The sequence below is a fragment of the Apium graveolens genome, chromosome 7 (assembly GCF_009905375.1).
Source record: "Apium graveolens cultivar Ventura chromosome 7, ASM990537v1, whole genome shotgun sequence".
In the NCBI taxonomy this organism is placed as follows: domain Eukaryota; kingdom Viridiplantae; phylum Streptophyta; class Magnoliopsida; order Apiales; family Apiaceae; genus Apium; species Apium graveolens.
Window position 1 is genome coordinate 233,612,988 of NC_133653.1, and position 14,248 is coordinate 233,627,235.

The 14,248-nt window shown below is 39.3% G+C and overlaps 1 non-coding gene across 1 annotated transcript; it reads left to right on the forward strand.

The window, feature by feature from the left end:
• The first annotated feature begins 11,168 nt into the window (after positions 1-11,168).
• On the forward strand, positions 11,169-11,275 carry LOC141675901 (small nucleolar RNA R71). Its single transcript, XR_012556528.1, has one exon. It is a non-coding gene; the product is annotated as a small nucleolar RNA R71 (small nucleolar RNA).
• The last annotated feature ends 2,973 nt before the right edge of the window (positions 11,276-14,248 follow it).

Below are 14,248 nucleotides of genomic sequence, written 5' to 3' on the forward strand. Positions count from 1 at the left end.
GAAAGATGGAGAGAGTTAGAAGAAACTTGGGTTTTGATGGTTTAATTACAGTTGATTTGATTGGTAAAGGTGGCGGTTTAGCATTTTTGTGGAAAAATAAAGATCATGTGATGCTCCGTAGTATGTCGCAGAATCATATAGAGTTGAGGTTTGTATGCCAGGGAAAGAAAAATGGCATTTGACTGGAATTTATGGTGAGCCGGATAGGAACCAAAGAAGGAGAACCTAGGATTTGTTACGTAATTTGGCGAGGGATTCGAACTTACCTTGGTGTGCTATAAGAGATCTTAACAATGTGGTTTCACAGGAAGATAAACATGGGAGAGCTCCCTATCCAAACTGGTTGGTCGAAGGTTTCAGAGAAGTGCTTTTTATTACGGGGCTTATTGATTTAGGATTGGTGGGACATCAATTTACTTGGGAGATGGGTCGAGGAACGGAAGCATGGATAAAGGTGCGATTGGATCGTGCTTTAACGACTAGTGACTGGTTGAATTAGTTTTCTTTAGCTAAGCTGTATAATCTGGAAGCATCGGTTTTGGACCATAATTCTATTTTACTAGTTCCAGATGTTGTTAAAAAGATTGGTAGCAGGTGAAAATTTTGTTTCGAGAATGCATGGTTGACGGAACCAATGTGCAGACAATTGGTTTTAGAGAGCTGGGATTCGAGTATAGGGAGTGATATTCAGCACAAAATTAAAGTGTGTGGCGAAAATCTTGAGCAGTGGGGAAAAGAAGTTATAGAGAGGTTTAATGAGCAAATCAAAAACTTTAGAATGGAGATTCTACGTCTGGGGAATTTCAAAGATGCAAGTTCAGTTCAAAAATACATGGAGGCGAAGAAAAATATGACGCAAATATTGGAGAAAAAGGAAATATTCTGGAGGCAAAGGTCCAAACAGTTGTGGTTACATTCAGGGGACAAGAACATCAGGTATTTTTATGCTTCAACATCTGTTAGAATGAGATCAAATCAGTTAGTTAAATTGAAGAATGGGGAAGGAAAGTGGGTGGACTGGGATGATGGATTGGATGAACATATTGTCGAGCATATTAATCATTTCTTCACAGTAACGCAAGTAAAATGGCAGGACGTAATAGACTGTGTTGATAGAAAGATTACAGATTATCAGAATGAGGAATTATTGTGTGATGTCTCGGAAGAAGAAATGAAGGCTGCTTTGTTTCAGATGAACCCTGATCAGTCGCCTGGACCGGATGGTATGACTCCGAAATTTTATCAAAAACATTGGTCCATAGTTGGTAAATATGTGGTGCAATTGGTGGTGAATTTCTTTCAAAATGGCAGCATCCCAGATGGGCTTAATGACACAGCATCCCAGATGGACTTAATGACACAAACATTATTCTTATTCCGAAGAAGAAGTGTATAACTATGGTAGGAGACCTTAGGCCTATATCGTTATGTAACGTTCTGGTGAAAATTATTACAAAGGTAATGGCCAATGTTAGGCACAAAGCATGCGCTAAATAATTCACGCAAGTATACGCGTTCGCAAGTAATATAGAATGATTTCTAGTTCGTTCCCACAGAGACTCTGATTAATTATATTTAATTAACACTTACTCACCAATGTATGATTATTCTTCAATGCCAAGACAATAACAATCAAGATTGGTTAACTAATATTAACTACGAGAATTAAACAATTAAATTAATAATATTAAACACACATGAGATCCTAACTTCATTACTACTTCATTCAATAGTTATTGTTATTAACCTTAGCATGTAATGGTGATGATATTAATCGAATAACACGAAACTGATAAACGCCAACTTTCGTTGTACGAATACCATTCTACCAAGCATCCACAATTAAGATAGAAGTTGAATAGGCATCAATTATGTTGAGGCCCTATATGTCTACAGAATTTGACAACATAATGATTTAAGCACAAGTTATTCATGATGATTACACAGGGCAAGTAAAATGGTTAGAGTTACCCATTAATCATGCATTGAATACATGAACCTATGATAGCATGGCAGGTTCTAAATCTCAAGATCCACTGTCGCTTCACAAGAGATTAACAGGCTATCTTATATGTTCGCGATGCATATAAGGCGAATAAGAACAACCTATGCTAGATATCATACAATCACCACATACCAAGGTATTAAACAATTAACCAAAGAAATCCATAGTAAATCCGCTAGGATCACGTGATCACGATTAGCCCATAATAGAACTCATCATCACCATGAGTTCATATGAAAGCATGATAATAACACAACGATATAAGGCTAATAAAAATACCTATAAATAATGAAGTACGCCACAAGAGTATTAAGGTTCAAAGCATAAAGAAAACTAGCATCCACTATTATAATGAATTAAAAGAATCACAAGATAAACGAATGCTTCCTCTTCTTCGTTGTTGCGTGCTAAAACGGTCTTCTCAATCTTCTTGCCTTCGCTCTTGATGAAGAAAACGTCTTCCCATAAGGTTTATATAAGCGTCCAGGAGTCACCACGCCAACAGAAGCCCAATTATACTTGAATTAATAAAATCCAGATTCTAAAATTCCGCACGCATGAGGTCCTGGCGCGCGGTCGCGTGCTATCTTTCTGGAAAATTCCTTATTTTGCTCCTATTTTTGCTGATTTCTTCGCTCATCACCCCTAGACTGATTCCAAACACTTCCTTAAGCTTTATTTGATGAAAACCACCTATCTAAGCAAGTTATACCCTGAAATGTAAAAACACTAGAAAATGCGTCAAATACACAAAATACTTGAGTCTAAGACACCAATTCAAGCTGTTATGAGATGCTCTAAGTGGTATAAAATGCCACTTATCACACCCCCAAACTTGAATCGATGCTTGTCCTCAAGCATCACAGACTCAAACTCATAATAAAACATGCATGAATGCAACTAGATGAATGCAGCGATCCCCTCACGATGACTTAACCAACCAACACATGACATATCAACAAATGCAATTAGGCGACTAAGGTCAATCAAATCATGCAAGATAACATACAACTAGAAATGTGGTGTGTGCGAATGCTTAACATATATGCTTCGAAACTAGATCAATCACCATAATTTAATTATCCTCAAGACAATCACAAGCTTATACGAAGAATATATTCTAGACACAAAATGACTTACAACACTACAGGATTATTGGAGTTTATTACAAATTCATGCTTTTATTCAACACATAAAACAAATGCTTATTTGATCATGCAATGAGTGAGGTCCACAAAAGACTTATGCAATGGTACCCATTTAGCGAGCGTTAGGTTATCGGATCTCAGACTATAAAAGCCTTAGGTCACTAGGCACACAGTCCCCTAAGAACTTAATAACTCGAATACCAAAGAGCCCACTCGCGATCAATTATACATTAAACCCTATTCTTTTCTCTTTTCTTTTTTTTTTCTCTTTTTTTTTCTTTTTTTTCCACACATATATTTTTTCAATTTCTGAGCAAGTGCGTTTTGCTCCATCTTGCTCAACCCTAGACTACTCGTATACAATACGAGCCGGCTACTAGCCATTTGACACCTAGCCACAACTAGCAATGAATTCCAATTTTTATCTCTAATTTTTATCTTTTCATGTCTTTTATCATTAAGAGCCTAACATGCATTCTAAGTATAAGCAATAGATTAACCTCAAAAACCATGAAACCATGACAATGATATAGTCCTTAAGCAAACTGACTCTGCGACTCATACATCGTATCCATCCTCCTCGAAAGCCTCTTGTACTGGACATCAGCCAATCCCGAACCATCTCCTCCCCGGGCTCTCGAAGAGCCTGCCTCTCCCTGAGCCTGTGTGGTCCGAGCCATGGTAGTACCAGCTGCTGGAACTCCTCCTGGAAGGTGATACCCCAAACCATGTGACTCGGGCTCTCCACCTATCCACTCCTGCATCATATTTAAAGTCGATGAATCAATAGGAGTGGTTGGCATCTGCAGCTGCTCATAAGAAGGCCCCTGGACTCCAATTTCCTTTCAAAGCTTTGTGACAATAGAGGCATACAAGAGAGAGTATTGTGATTTCCCCTCAAAAACTTCAAAATCTCTTGGTAGATGTACTCACCAAGGTCCACATATTCATCATTCAGAATCCCCCATAACAACCTTGCCCTCTCCACTGTAACCTCATGTGCATGCGAAGAAGGAAGAATATTAGCACATATAAATACATTCCAAGCACGAGCATACCTGTTCATCGCGACAGCAGGAAAAGTATGATAATTGTTGGATCCTCTTTTGAACTTCCACACTGTGCCCGGCTGACAGAGAGTAGCAATAATCAAGTCCAAATCAAAGTCCTCAAAGGCCTTTGAATTCCAGTTCTCCTCATGTGGTTCCCTTTGTCGCTGTCCAATCACACGGCGAATCGCCTCGGGCTGATAGTCATCAGTAAACCCACAAACAACAGAAAACCCATTCTTGTCGGCCTTGGCGTTCGCATAGAACTCGCGAATGATACTCATCAGATTCGCCTCAGGTGACTCGCAGAATGTAATTTATCCCTTCCTAGAAATCATCGGCAACAACTCACCATCCCTCCGTGATGGCAAGAAATCCCTCTCCCTCATAATAGGCTTAGTCAGAAGCTTGGCGTACTCTTCTTCAGCAGCCCTATCAAGCAATCGGGGCCTCACAGCAGTATGCCTCGAAGAATCAGTAGCAGTCGGATTGGTGTTGCTTCTACCCACAGTTCGTGATCTCTTTGGGGCCATGAGAACTGAGAATAAGAGTTAGAGAGTTTGTGTTTGGTGTGTAGGAGAGATTTTGTAGAGTTGAAAGTGTGTGTGATGTGTATGGAGAGGTTGTATGTATTTATAGGGCAAAATTAGGGTTAAAATTTGATTAGGAGTGGGGATTGTGGCAAGGTATGGGGGGAAATCATGGGTTAATGGGTTATATTTTTTTTGTGAATTTTTTGTTTTGTTTTTTTTTTAGGTTGAAAAACGATTTTTCAAAAGTCAGGGTCGCACGCGGTCGCGTGGCACCAGCACGCAGTCGCCTGCTGGCATGCGGTCGCGCGCTCCTAGCACGCGGGCGCATGCTAGGCTACTGGAAAAAAAATCTATAACTTTTTTCTGATTTTTTTGGGTTTTTGGATAAAGTACTATATTCTAAGGTGTCCTATGGTCTCATATCTTTGGTTGCCTCCCAAGAAGCGCTTCTTTTACGTCATTAGCTTGACGTGGAGTTATGCGATCAAGTTGACAATAAAACGGCACTAACCACTTCACGGTTTGCCGTATCCCCATAATAGTGCTTCAATCTCTGACCATTTACTTTGAATGCTTGGCCCGAATCGTTCTCAAAAATCTCCATCGCTCCATGTGGAAACACAGTTTTGACGATAAATGGTCCAGACCACCTTGATTTCAACTTTCCAGGAAAAAGTCAGAGACGAGAGTTGAATAGAAGAACTTGTTGCCCCGGCACAAATGACTTAGGTGATAGCTTCCTGTCATGCCACCTTTTTATCTTTTCCTTGTACATTTTGTTATTTTCGTACGCTTGAAGTCGAAATTCATCAATTTCATTTAACTGAAGCATTCGCTTCTTCCCAGCTGCATCTAGATCAAGGTTTAACTTCTTCAATGCCCAATAAGCCTTATGCTCAAGCTCCGCAGGTAAATGACATTTCTTACCATAGACAAGTTGAAATGGGAACATCCCAAGTGGAGTCTTGTATGATGTTCTATAAGCCCAAACAGCTTCATCGAGCTTCAAAAACCAATCTTTCCTTGACGGACAAACGACTTTCTCTAAAATGCGCTTGATATCTCTATTAGACACTCAGCTTGACCATTAGTTTGTGGATGATAGGCAGTAGCAATGCGATGATTCACATTGTAGCATTGTATCATAGAAGTGAACTTACAATTGCAGAAATGCGATCCTTCATCACTTATGATAACTCATGGCGTTCCAAACCTTGTGAATATCTGCTTATGAAAAAAACTCAACACTACCTTTGCATCATTAGTCGGTAGAGCTTTGACTTCTACCCATTTCGAGACATAATCGACTGCCAGCAAGATGTACTGATTATTGCAGGACGAGATAAATGGTCCCATAAAATCGATTCCCCAAACATCGAAGACCTCAACTTCAAGTAGCACATTTAAAGGCATCTCATCCTTTCTGGAAAGATTCCCAACTCTTTGGCAGCGATCACACCTTAAAACGAACTGATGTGCATCCTTAGACAATGTAGGCCAGAAAAAACCTGCTTGAAGAATACGAGCTGCTGTCTTTTCACCACCATAATGTCCACCATAAGCTATGGAATGAAAGTCTCCTAATATCCCCTTCGTCTCACAGAATGGGATACATCTCCTGATAATCTGGTCAGCTCCCTGTCTAAACAAATATAGTTCATTCCACATGTACCACTTCACCTCATGCAAAAACTTCTTCTTCTGAGCCGCATTTATATTAGGAGAAATTATATTGCTAACAAGATAGTTCACAATGTTTGCGAACCATGGCTCTTCCTCTTGAATTACGAACAACTGCTCATCCGGAAAAGATTCTTTGATCAATGTCTTATCATGTGAAGTAGAATTGGGATTCTCCAATCTAGAGAGATGGTCAGCTACTTGATTTTCAGTACCTTTTCGATCCTTGATCTCTAACTCGAATTCCTGCAGTAAGAGATCCAACGAATAAGTCTAGGCTTTGAATCCTTCTTTGAGACCAGATAACGGATGACAGCGTGATCAGTGGACACTATCACCTTTGTCCCAAGTAGATAAGATCGAAATTTTTCGAAATCATAAACTATAGCCAAGAGCTCTTTATCAGTAGTGGTATAGTTCAATTGGGCTCCATTTAGCGTATTACTAGCATAGTAGACCACATGAAAGATATTATTCTTTTGCTGCCCAAGAACTGCTCCCACTACATAATCACTTGCATCACACATCATCTCAAAAGGTTCTCTCCAATCAGGTGCCGTAATAACTAGTGCTGTGATTAAACTCTTCTTGAGAGTCTCGAATACTGCCAAGCATTCATCATCAAATTTGAAAGGCGCATCTTTCTCGAGCAAGTTGCACAATGGCTTAGATATCTTAGAAAAATCCTTGATGAAACGCCAATAAAAACCCGCATGACCAAGAAAGCTACGGATTCCTTTCACAGAAATAGGTGGTGGAAGATTTTCAATGACGCCCACCTTGGCTTTATCCACCTCAAGACCTTTACTAGTGACCTTATGCCCAAGAATGATGCCTTGTTGCACCATGAAGTGACATTTTTCCCAATTGAGCACCAGATTGGTCTCAACACACCTTTTGAGCACCAAACAGAGATTATTCAAGCATTCATCATACGAATGTCCAAAGATGGAGAAGTCATCCATGAACACTTCAACATTATTCCCAATCATATCAGAGAATATAGCCATCATGCATCTTTGAAAAGTGGCAGGTGCACCACATAAGCCAAAAGAAACTCTGTGAAAAGCAAACGTGCCAAATGGACAAGTGAAAGTAGTCTTCTATTGATCTTCTGGTGCAATGCAAATCTGATTGTAGCCCGAATAGCCTTCCAGAAGATAATAATACTCATGACCAACCAACCTGTCAAGCATCTGATCAATGAATGGAAGAGGAAAGTGATCCTTCCTCGTGGCTTTATTCAACTTCTTGTAGTCCATGCATACCCTCCATCCTGTGATTGTTCGAGTGGGGATAAGCTCGTTCTTCTCATTTGCTACCACAGTAATATCTCATTTCTTAGGTACACATTGCACGGGGCTCACCCAAGAACTTTCAGAAATAGGATATATGATTCCTGCATCTAGCCATTTTAGAATTTCTTTCTTCACCACTTCTTTTATATTAGGACTAAGGCTTCGCTGTTGCTCAACAGTCGGCTTGCTACCTTCCTCTAGCAGAATTTTATGCATGTAGTACGAAGGGATGATCCCTTTTATATCTGTTATAGTCCATCTAATGGCCGATTTGAATTCTCTCAGAATCCTCAAGAGCTTGTCCTCATCACTACCTGAAAGGTTAGATGCAATAATAACAGGCAAAGTAGATGCATCACCTAAAAAACATACCTCAAGTGTTCAGGCAATGGTTTAAACTCCAAAGTAGGTGCTTTCTCAATAGATGGTTTGAGCTTTCCCTCAGCAGTTTCTAGATCGGTATTTTCAAGAGATTCAAATGGCATGTCTAGCTTCCATTTCTAAGGAGAATCATTTAGATATTGTAACTGCTCATTGCCTTCATCATCTTCACTGTCAAAATCCCCCAATAAGGCTTTTTCTAATGCGTCAGACCTTAGCACATGATCAAGTTCTGAAGTAACTGCAGAATCGACCAAATCCACCTTGAAGCACTCCTCATCTTCCGTAGGGAATTTCATCGCATTGAACACATTGAATGTCACATCTTGATCTTGCACCCTCATAGCGAGTTCACCTTTTTGCACATCTATCAAGATACGACCTGTAGCCAAGAAAGGTCTTCCCAAGATTATGGGAATCTTCTTATCTTCCTCGAAATCCAGAATGACAAAATCTGCAGGAAAGATGAGCTTGCCCACCTTTACTAGCACGCCCTCCACAATGCCTCGTGGGTATGTAATCGAACGATCATCCAATTGTAGAGACATGTAGGTGGGTTTCGGATCAGGAAAATTCAGCTTTTTGAAGATAGACAACGGCATCAGATTGATGTTTGCTCCCAAATCGCAAAGGCACTTGTCAAATGAAAACTTGTCAATGGTGCAAGAAATGGTGAAGCTACCTGGATCCTTAAACTTTGGAGGTAACTTTTGTTGCAGCATGGCACTGCACTCTTCCGTTAGAGCAACGGTATCAAGATCATCCAGTTTCATCTTCCTTGAAAGAATACCTTTCATGAATTTCACATAACTAGGCATTTGCTCAAGAGCCCCAGCGAAAGGTATGTTGATGTGAAGTTTCTTGAACACCTCCGGAAACTTACCAAATTGATTTTCCAGTGTTTATTTTTGCAATCGCTTAAGAAAAGGTGGTGGAGGATAGAGCTATTTCTCCCTTGTATTACCCTCAGGCAGAGTGTGTTCAATAGTAGTCTTCCTTGATTCCATCTCTTTCTCCTTTTGCATTCCTTCTTCATCTACAACTTCAACTTCTACATCTTTTGCTTTTTCAGCATCAAAAACTTTTCCAGACCTTAAGGTGACAACTTTGACTTGCTCTTTAGCTTCCTTCCTTCCTGGTACTTCAGTATCGCTGGGAAGTGTGCCGGGTTGACGATTGATGTTAGTCCCAAAGTATCGTAGAAGGGGGGGGGGGGTTGAATACGATACCTACAATCTTTTTCGATTCGTTTCAAGTTCTTCGTTAAAAGTACGAAATCAAAAATAACACAAACAATTCGAGAAATATATTGTTTTATTAATATAAACCTTGGGGTTGCTACAATCTAATCAAAGTATTGATTAGCTACAATAAATTCAGCAGCATAACATTCTGTTACAAGGATAATAAATGTGAAGCTTTAATGGAGCTCTCGTAAGCTTTCTGTGTTTGTTGAAGAAGATAACCAACTGAATTGAATTACATTCAATTGCTGCTTTGTAGTCTTTCAAAATTAATGGACAGCTGGCCAATTATTGTCCACACAAATCATTTAACTTTGCTACACATTAAATCAGTGAACAACACATTTGTGGCGACATCTCTGTGGCGACAAGTTTCCTCTGTGCATCCTCTGTGGCGACAGCTCTGCGGCGACAAAGTTGTCTTGTAATTCTCTGTGGTGACAACTTCTGTGGCGGCGACAGGCTCTATGGTGACAATTGCTCTTCTGTGGCGACAGCCTCTATGGCGACAGTTGCCCTGAGCAATTGTTCCAACACCTCTATGGCGACAGAGTTGCCTTGGAGCCATTTCTCTGTGGTTACATCTCCTGTGGCGATAGGGGTGCCTTAGTGCCATTTTTCTGTGGTTACATCTCCTGTGGCGACATGTAGAGAGCTGTCTTTACTTAAAATATTTTGGTTCTGTGTCAAACCATTCTTCAATGTATCAATCATTTTTCTTCTGTTAATTGAATTAAAATACTTCCTTGAATTCTGATGTTTGGTGTACTGATCTGGTTCACAAACAACTAGCACTGAGAGGATCCTGATTTAATTTGTCTTGTGATTCTGAGTTGATACATAATGATATTTATCCATTGCTTCTTTCACTGAACCCTTGATCTGTAACACTTGAAGTCAATACATGCAACTGATAATTAAAGCCCCTGATGTCTTATTCTTCATGGCTGTTTGAACATAACAATGAACTTTTTCCCATGATCCGTATGAGGATTTAATGAATCAATCACATCATTTGGTTCTTTGTGTTTATCCTGTCTTCATCTGAAGGGTTCCTGTGCTTCACAATTTAATAATGTTTATATGTTTCTGTTTTCATGTTGAGTTATAAATCCTCGATTACATGTTACATTACATTATGCTTTACAATTGAGCAAGGCATTGGCTATTTGTCCAATTTGATTTTCCAAGGTCTTGATAGAAACAGCCTGACTTTTGCACAATAGCTTTAACTCCTCAAAATCCGCACTAGAAGGTGGAGGAGCACCTCCTTGTTGAGGATATGGTTGCCTTTGAGCAAATTGTTGAGGTTGTTGGAATCTAGGTGGATTAAACTGTTTATTTGCAGCATGCTGATATGGTTGCTGAACAACATTCTGATTATTGCTCCAGCTGAAATTGGGATGATATCTGTTATTAGGATGATAAGTAGCGGGCACAGGCTGCTGCGGTCTCTGAAAATTGTTCAAATACTGAACAGATTCATTAACAAGAGAACATTGATCCGTAGCATGCGAGCCTGCACAAAGCTCACATACACTAGCTATTTGATTTACGCCATAGTTGGTTAAAGAATCGACCTTCATAGACAGTGCCTTGAGCTGCGCTGCAATAGCTGTAGCTGCATCGACTTCCAGAATACCTGCCACTTTCCCAGGCATTATCCTTTGAGTTGGGTTTTGATACTCATTTACAGCCATAGTTTCAATGAGCTTATAGGCCTTAGTATAACTTTTGGCCCACAAGGCGCCTCTAGAAGCTGCATCGAGCATGGGTCGAGATTGGACCCCCAAACCATTGTAGAAACCAGTGATCACCATCCAGTCAGGCATACCATAATGTGGACACTTTCTCAATATCTCCTTGTAGCGCTCCCAAGCTTCGCACATAGATTCCCCCTGTTGCTGCGCAAATTGAGTAAGAGCACTCCTCATAGCTGCATTTTTGGCCATTGGATAGAACTTCACCAGAAACTTTTGCACAAGATCTTTCCAAGTAGTGATGGACCCAGCTGGTAAAGAATGTAACCAGTCCTTAGCTTTGTCCCTCAGAGAGAATGGGAAAAGTCTCAGCTTGATAGCCACATCAGTGACACCATTATATTTAAAAGTACTACAGATCTCGAAAAAATTCCTGATATGCATGTTGGGATCTTCAGTGGCAGCCCCTTCGAAAGAAACAGAATTCTGCACCATCTGAATAGTGCCCAACTTGATTTCAAAAGTATTGGCCTCAATATCCGGATGAATGATGCTTGACTGAATGTCATCAATTTTAGGTCGAGAAAAGTCCATAAGAGCTTGATCAGCTTTAGCTAGACGATCACCCATTATTTCAGGTTCTTTCTTTTCACTCTCTTTATCCGAATCTTCAAAAACTATCTTCTCCAAAAAGTCAAGAGCTTTATTTGTTTCCTCAGCTTTATCCAGATTTCTCTTACGAGTACGAGAACGTGTTTGCATAAATGCTCGCTAAAGTACCTGAAACACAACCGGAAGCAGTAAGTAACAAGTCTTAATCAATGAATCCTAATGACCACTGATGGCAAGTACATAAACTAAATAAATTAATACCGAGTCCCCGGCAGCGGTGCCAAAAACTTGTTAGGCACAAAGCATGCGCTAAATAATTCATGCAAGTATACGCGTTCGCAAGTAATATAGAATGATTTCTAGTTCGTTCCCACAGAGACTCTGATTAATTATATTTAATTAACACTTACTCACCAATGTATGATTATTCTTCAATGCCAAGACAATAACAATCAAGATTAGTTAACTAATATTAACTACGAGAATTAAACAATTGAATTAACAATATTAAACACACATGAGATTCTAACTTCATTACTACTTCATTCAATAGTTTTGTTATTAACCTTAGCATGTAATGGTGATGATATTAATCGAACAACACGAAAGTGATAAATGCCAACTTTTGTTGTACGAATACTGTTAGATATATTTGATAATGTCATGACTCATATGATTTATGTTTAGTTTTCAGATCTTACTTAAACAGGACAAATCAGTACTTAACTGAAATCAGCACTTATACTGAAGTCAGAACTTAAGTCATCAGTACTTAAGGTTCAGGAGATATTTATCAGAAGATAATATCAGGACTTAAGGAAATGTTCAGATAAGGAAGACGGCTGATTGAAGAAAGAGAAGATCGAGACAAACATAAGAAGAGATATGCATGAAAAAGGAATACTATGAAGAATAGAATACTTGGAAGAAAAGATATCTGATTGATATATTTTAGGAAGCAAAATTATATTCCATATCAATTAGAGATTATCTTGTAACTGTGTAGTATATAAACACAGAAATAGGGTTTACACTATAAGTGTTATCATTATCGAGAATATTATTCATTGTAACCCTAACAGCTCTCGTGATATTTGTTCATCACTGAGAGAGGACAGTTCCATATTGTAACAGAGTTTATTGCTTTGAATAAAGTATGTTTTCTGTTACTTGTGTTATTAGAATTCGATTTGATTGTGCTATACACTGTATTCAACCCCCTTCTACAGTGTGTGTGACCTAACAAGTGGTATCAGAGCCTATCTGTTAACACACAAACAGTTTAAGATCAAAAAACAATCATGTCTAAAGTAGAAACTCCAACTAAGCCCACCAAAACTGAAGAACCTCCAAAGACACAAATTCATAGTCGATATGAGGCTATTAGAGTTTCCATATTGAAACCATCTGAATATTCCATATGGAAGGTGAGGATGACTATGTTTCTGGAAGCTACAGATCCAGAATATCTTGATAGAATCAAGGAAGGACCTCACAATCCAACAAAACTCGTTGTTGCAGTTGCAGGTGAAGCAACAAAGTCTGTACCAAAAGAGAAGAGTGATTACACTACTGAAGATATCGCATCAATTGCTAAGGATGCTAAGGTACGACACTTACTACATAGTGCCATTGATAATGTAATGTCAAACAGGGTAATAAACTGTAAAACTGCAAAGGAGATATGGGATGCCTTGGAAACAAGATGTCAGGGAACTGATTCGATTAAGAAGAACATGAAGATAATACTCACTCAAGAGTATGAACACTTTGTCTCAAAGGCTAATGAGTCATTGACTGATTTATATGATAGATTTGTCAAACTCTTGAATGATTTGTCACTGGTTGATAAGGAGTATGATCTTGAAGATTCAAACCTTAAATTCCTGTTAGCTCTTCCTGAAAACTGGGATTTGAAGGCCACAATCATAAGAGACAACTATAGTCTTGAAGAAACAACTCTTGATGAAATCTATGGGATGCTTAAGACTCATGAACTTGAGATGGAACAAAGAAGCAAGAGGAAAGGAGGAAAGTCAAGAACAGTTGCTCTTAAGGCTGAAGAAGAATCCCCCAAGGCAGCTACCTCAAGGAAAGGCAAGGGTAAAGTGCTCTTCACAAAGTCTGATACTGAGTCATCAAGTTCTGATAGTGATGGTGACTCAGAAACTGAAAGCTCGCCTGAGATGGATGCTGACGAAGAAATGATGAAGCTGTGTGCTCTTATGGTGAAAAGAATCACAAGGATTGCATACAGGAAGTTCAGGAAGGGAAAGAAGTTTTCCAGGAAAGGTGCAAGTTCTGAGAAGAAGAATTTCAGAAAATCTGAAGGCAAAAGAGGGAAGTCTGACAGAGGAGATTACACAAATGTCAAATGCTAAAACTGTGGTGAGAAAGGCTACATATCTCCTGATTACAAGAAAGTGAAGAGTGACAAAGGCAAGGCTCTTATCACAAAGAAGAAAAGCTGGACAAGCACTTGAGATTCTGAAATTGAGAAGAACTATGCCTTGATGGCAAATACTGATATGGAAAATGTTGATAGCAGTCCTGAAGCTGCTGAGTTAAAGGTACCTCAAACTACTTATGCCTTTCATA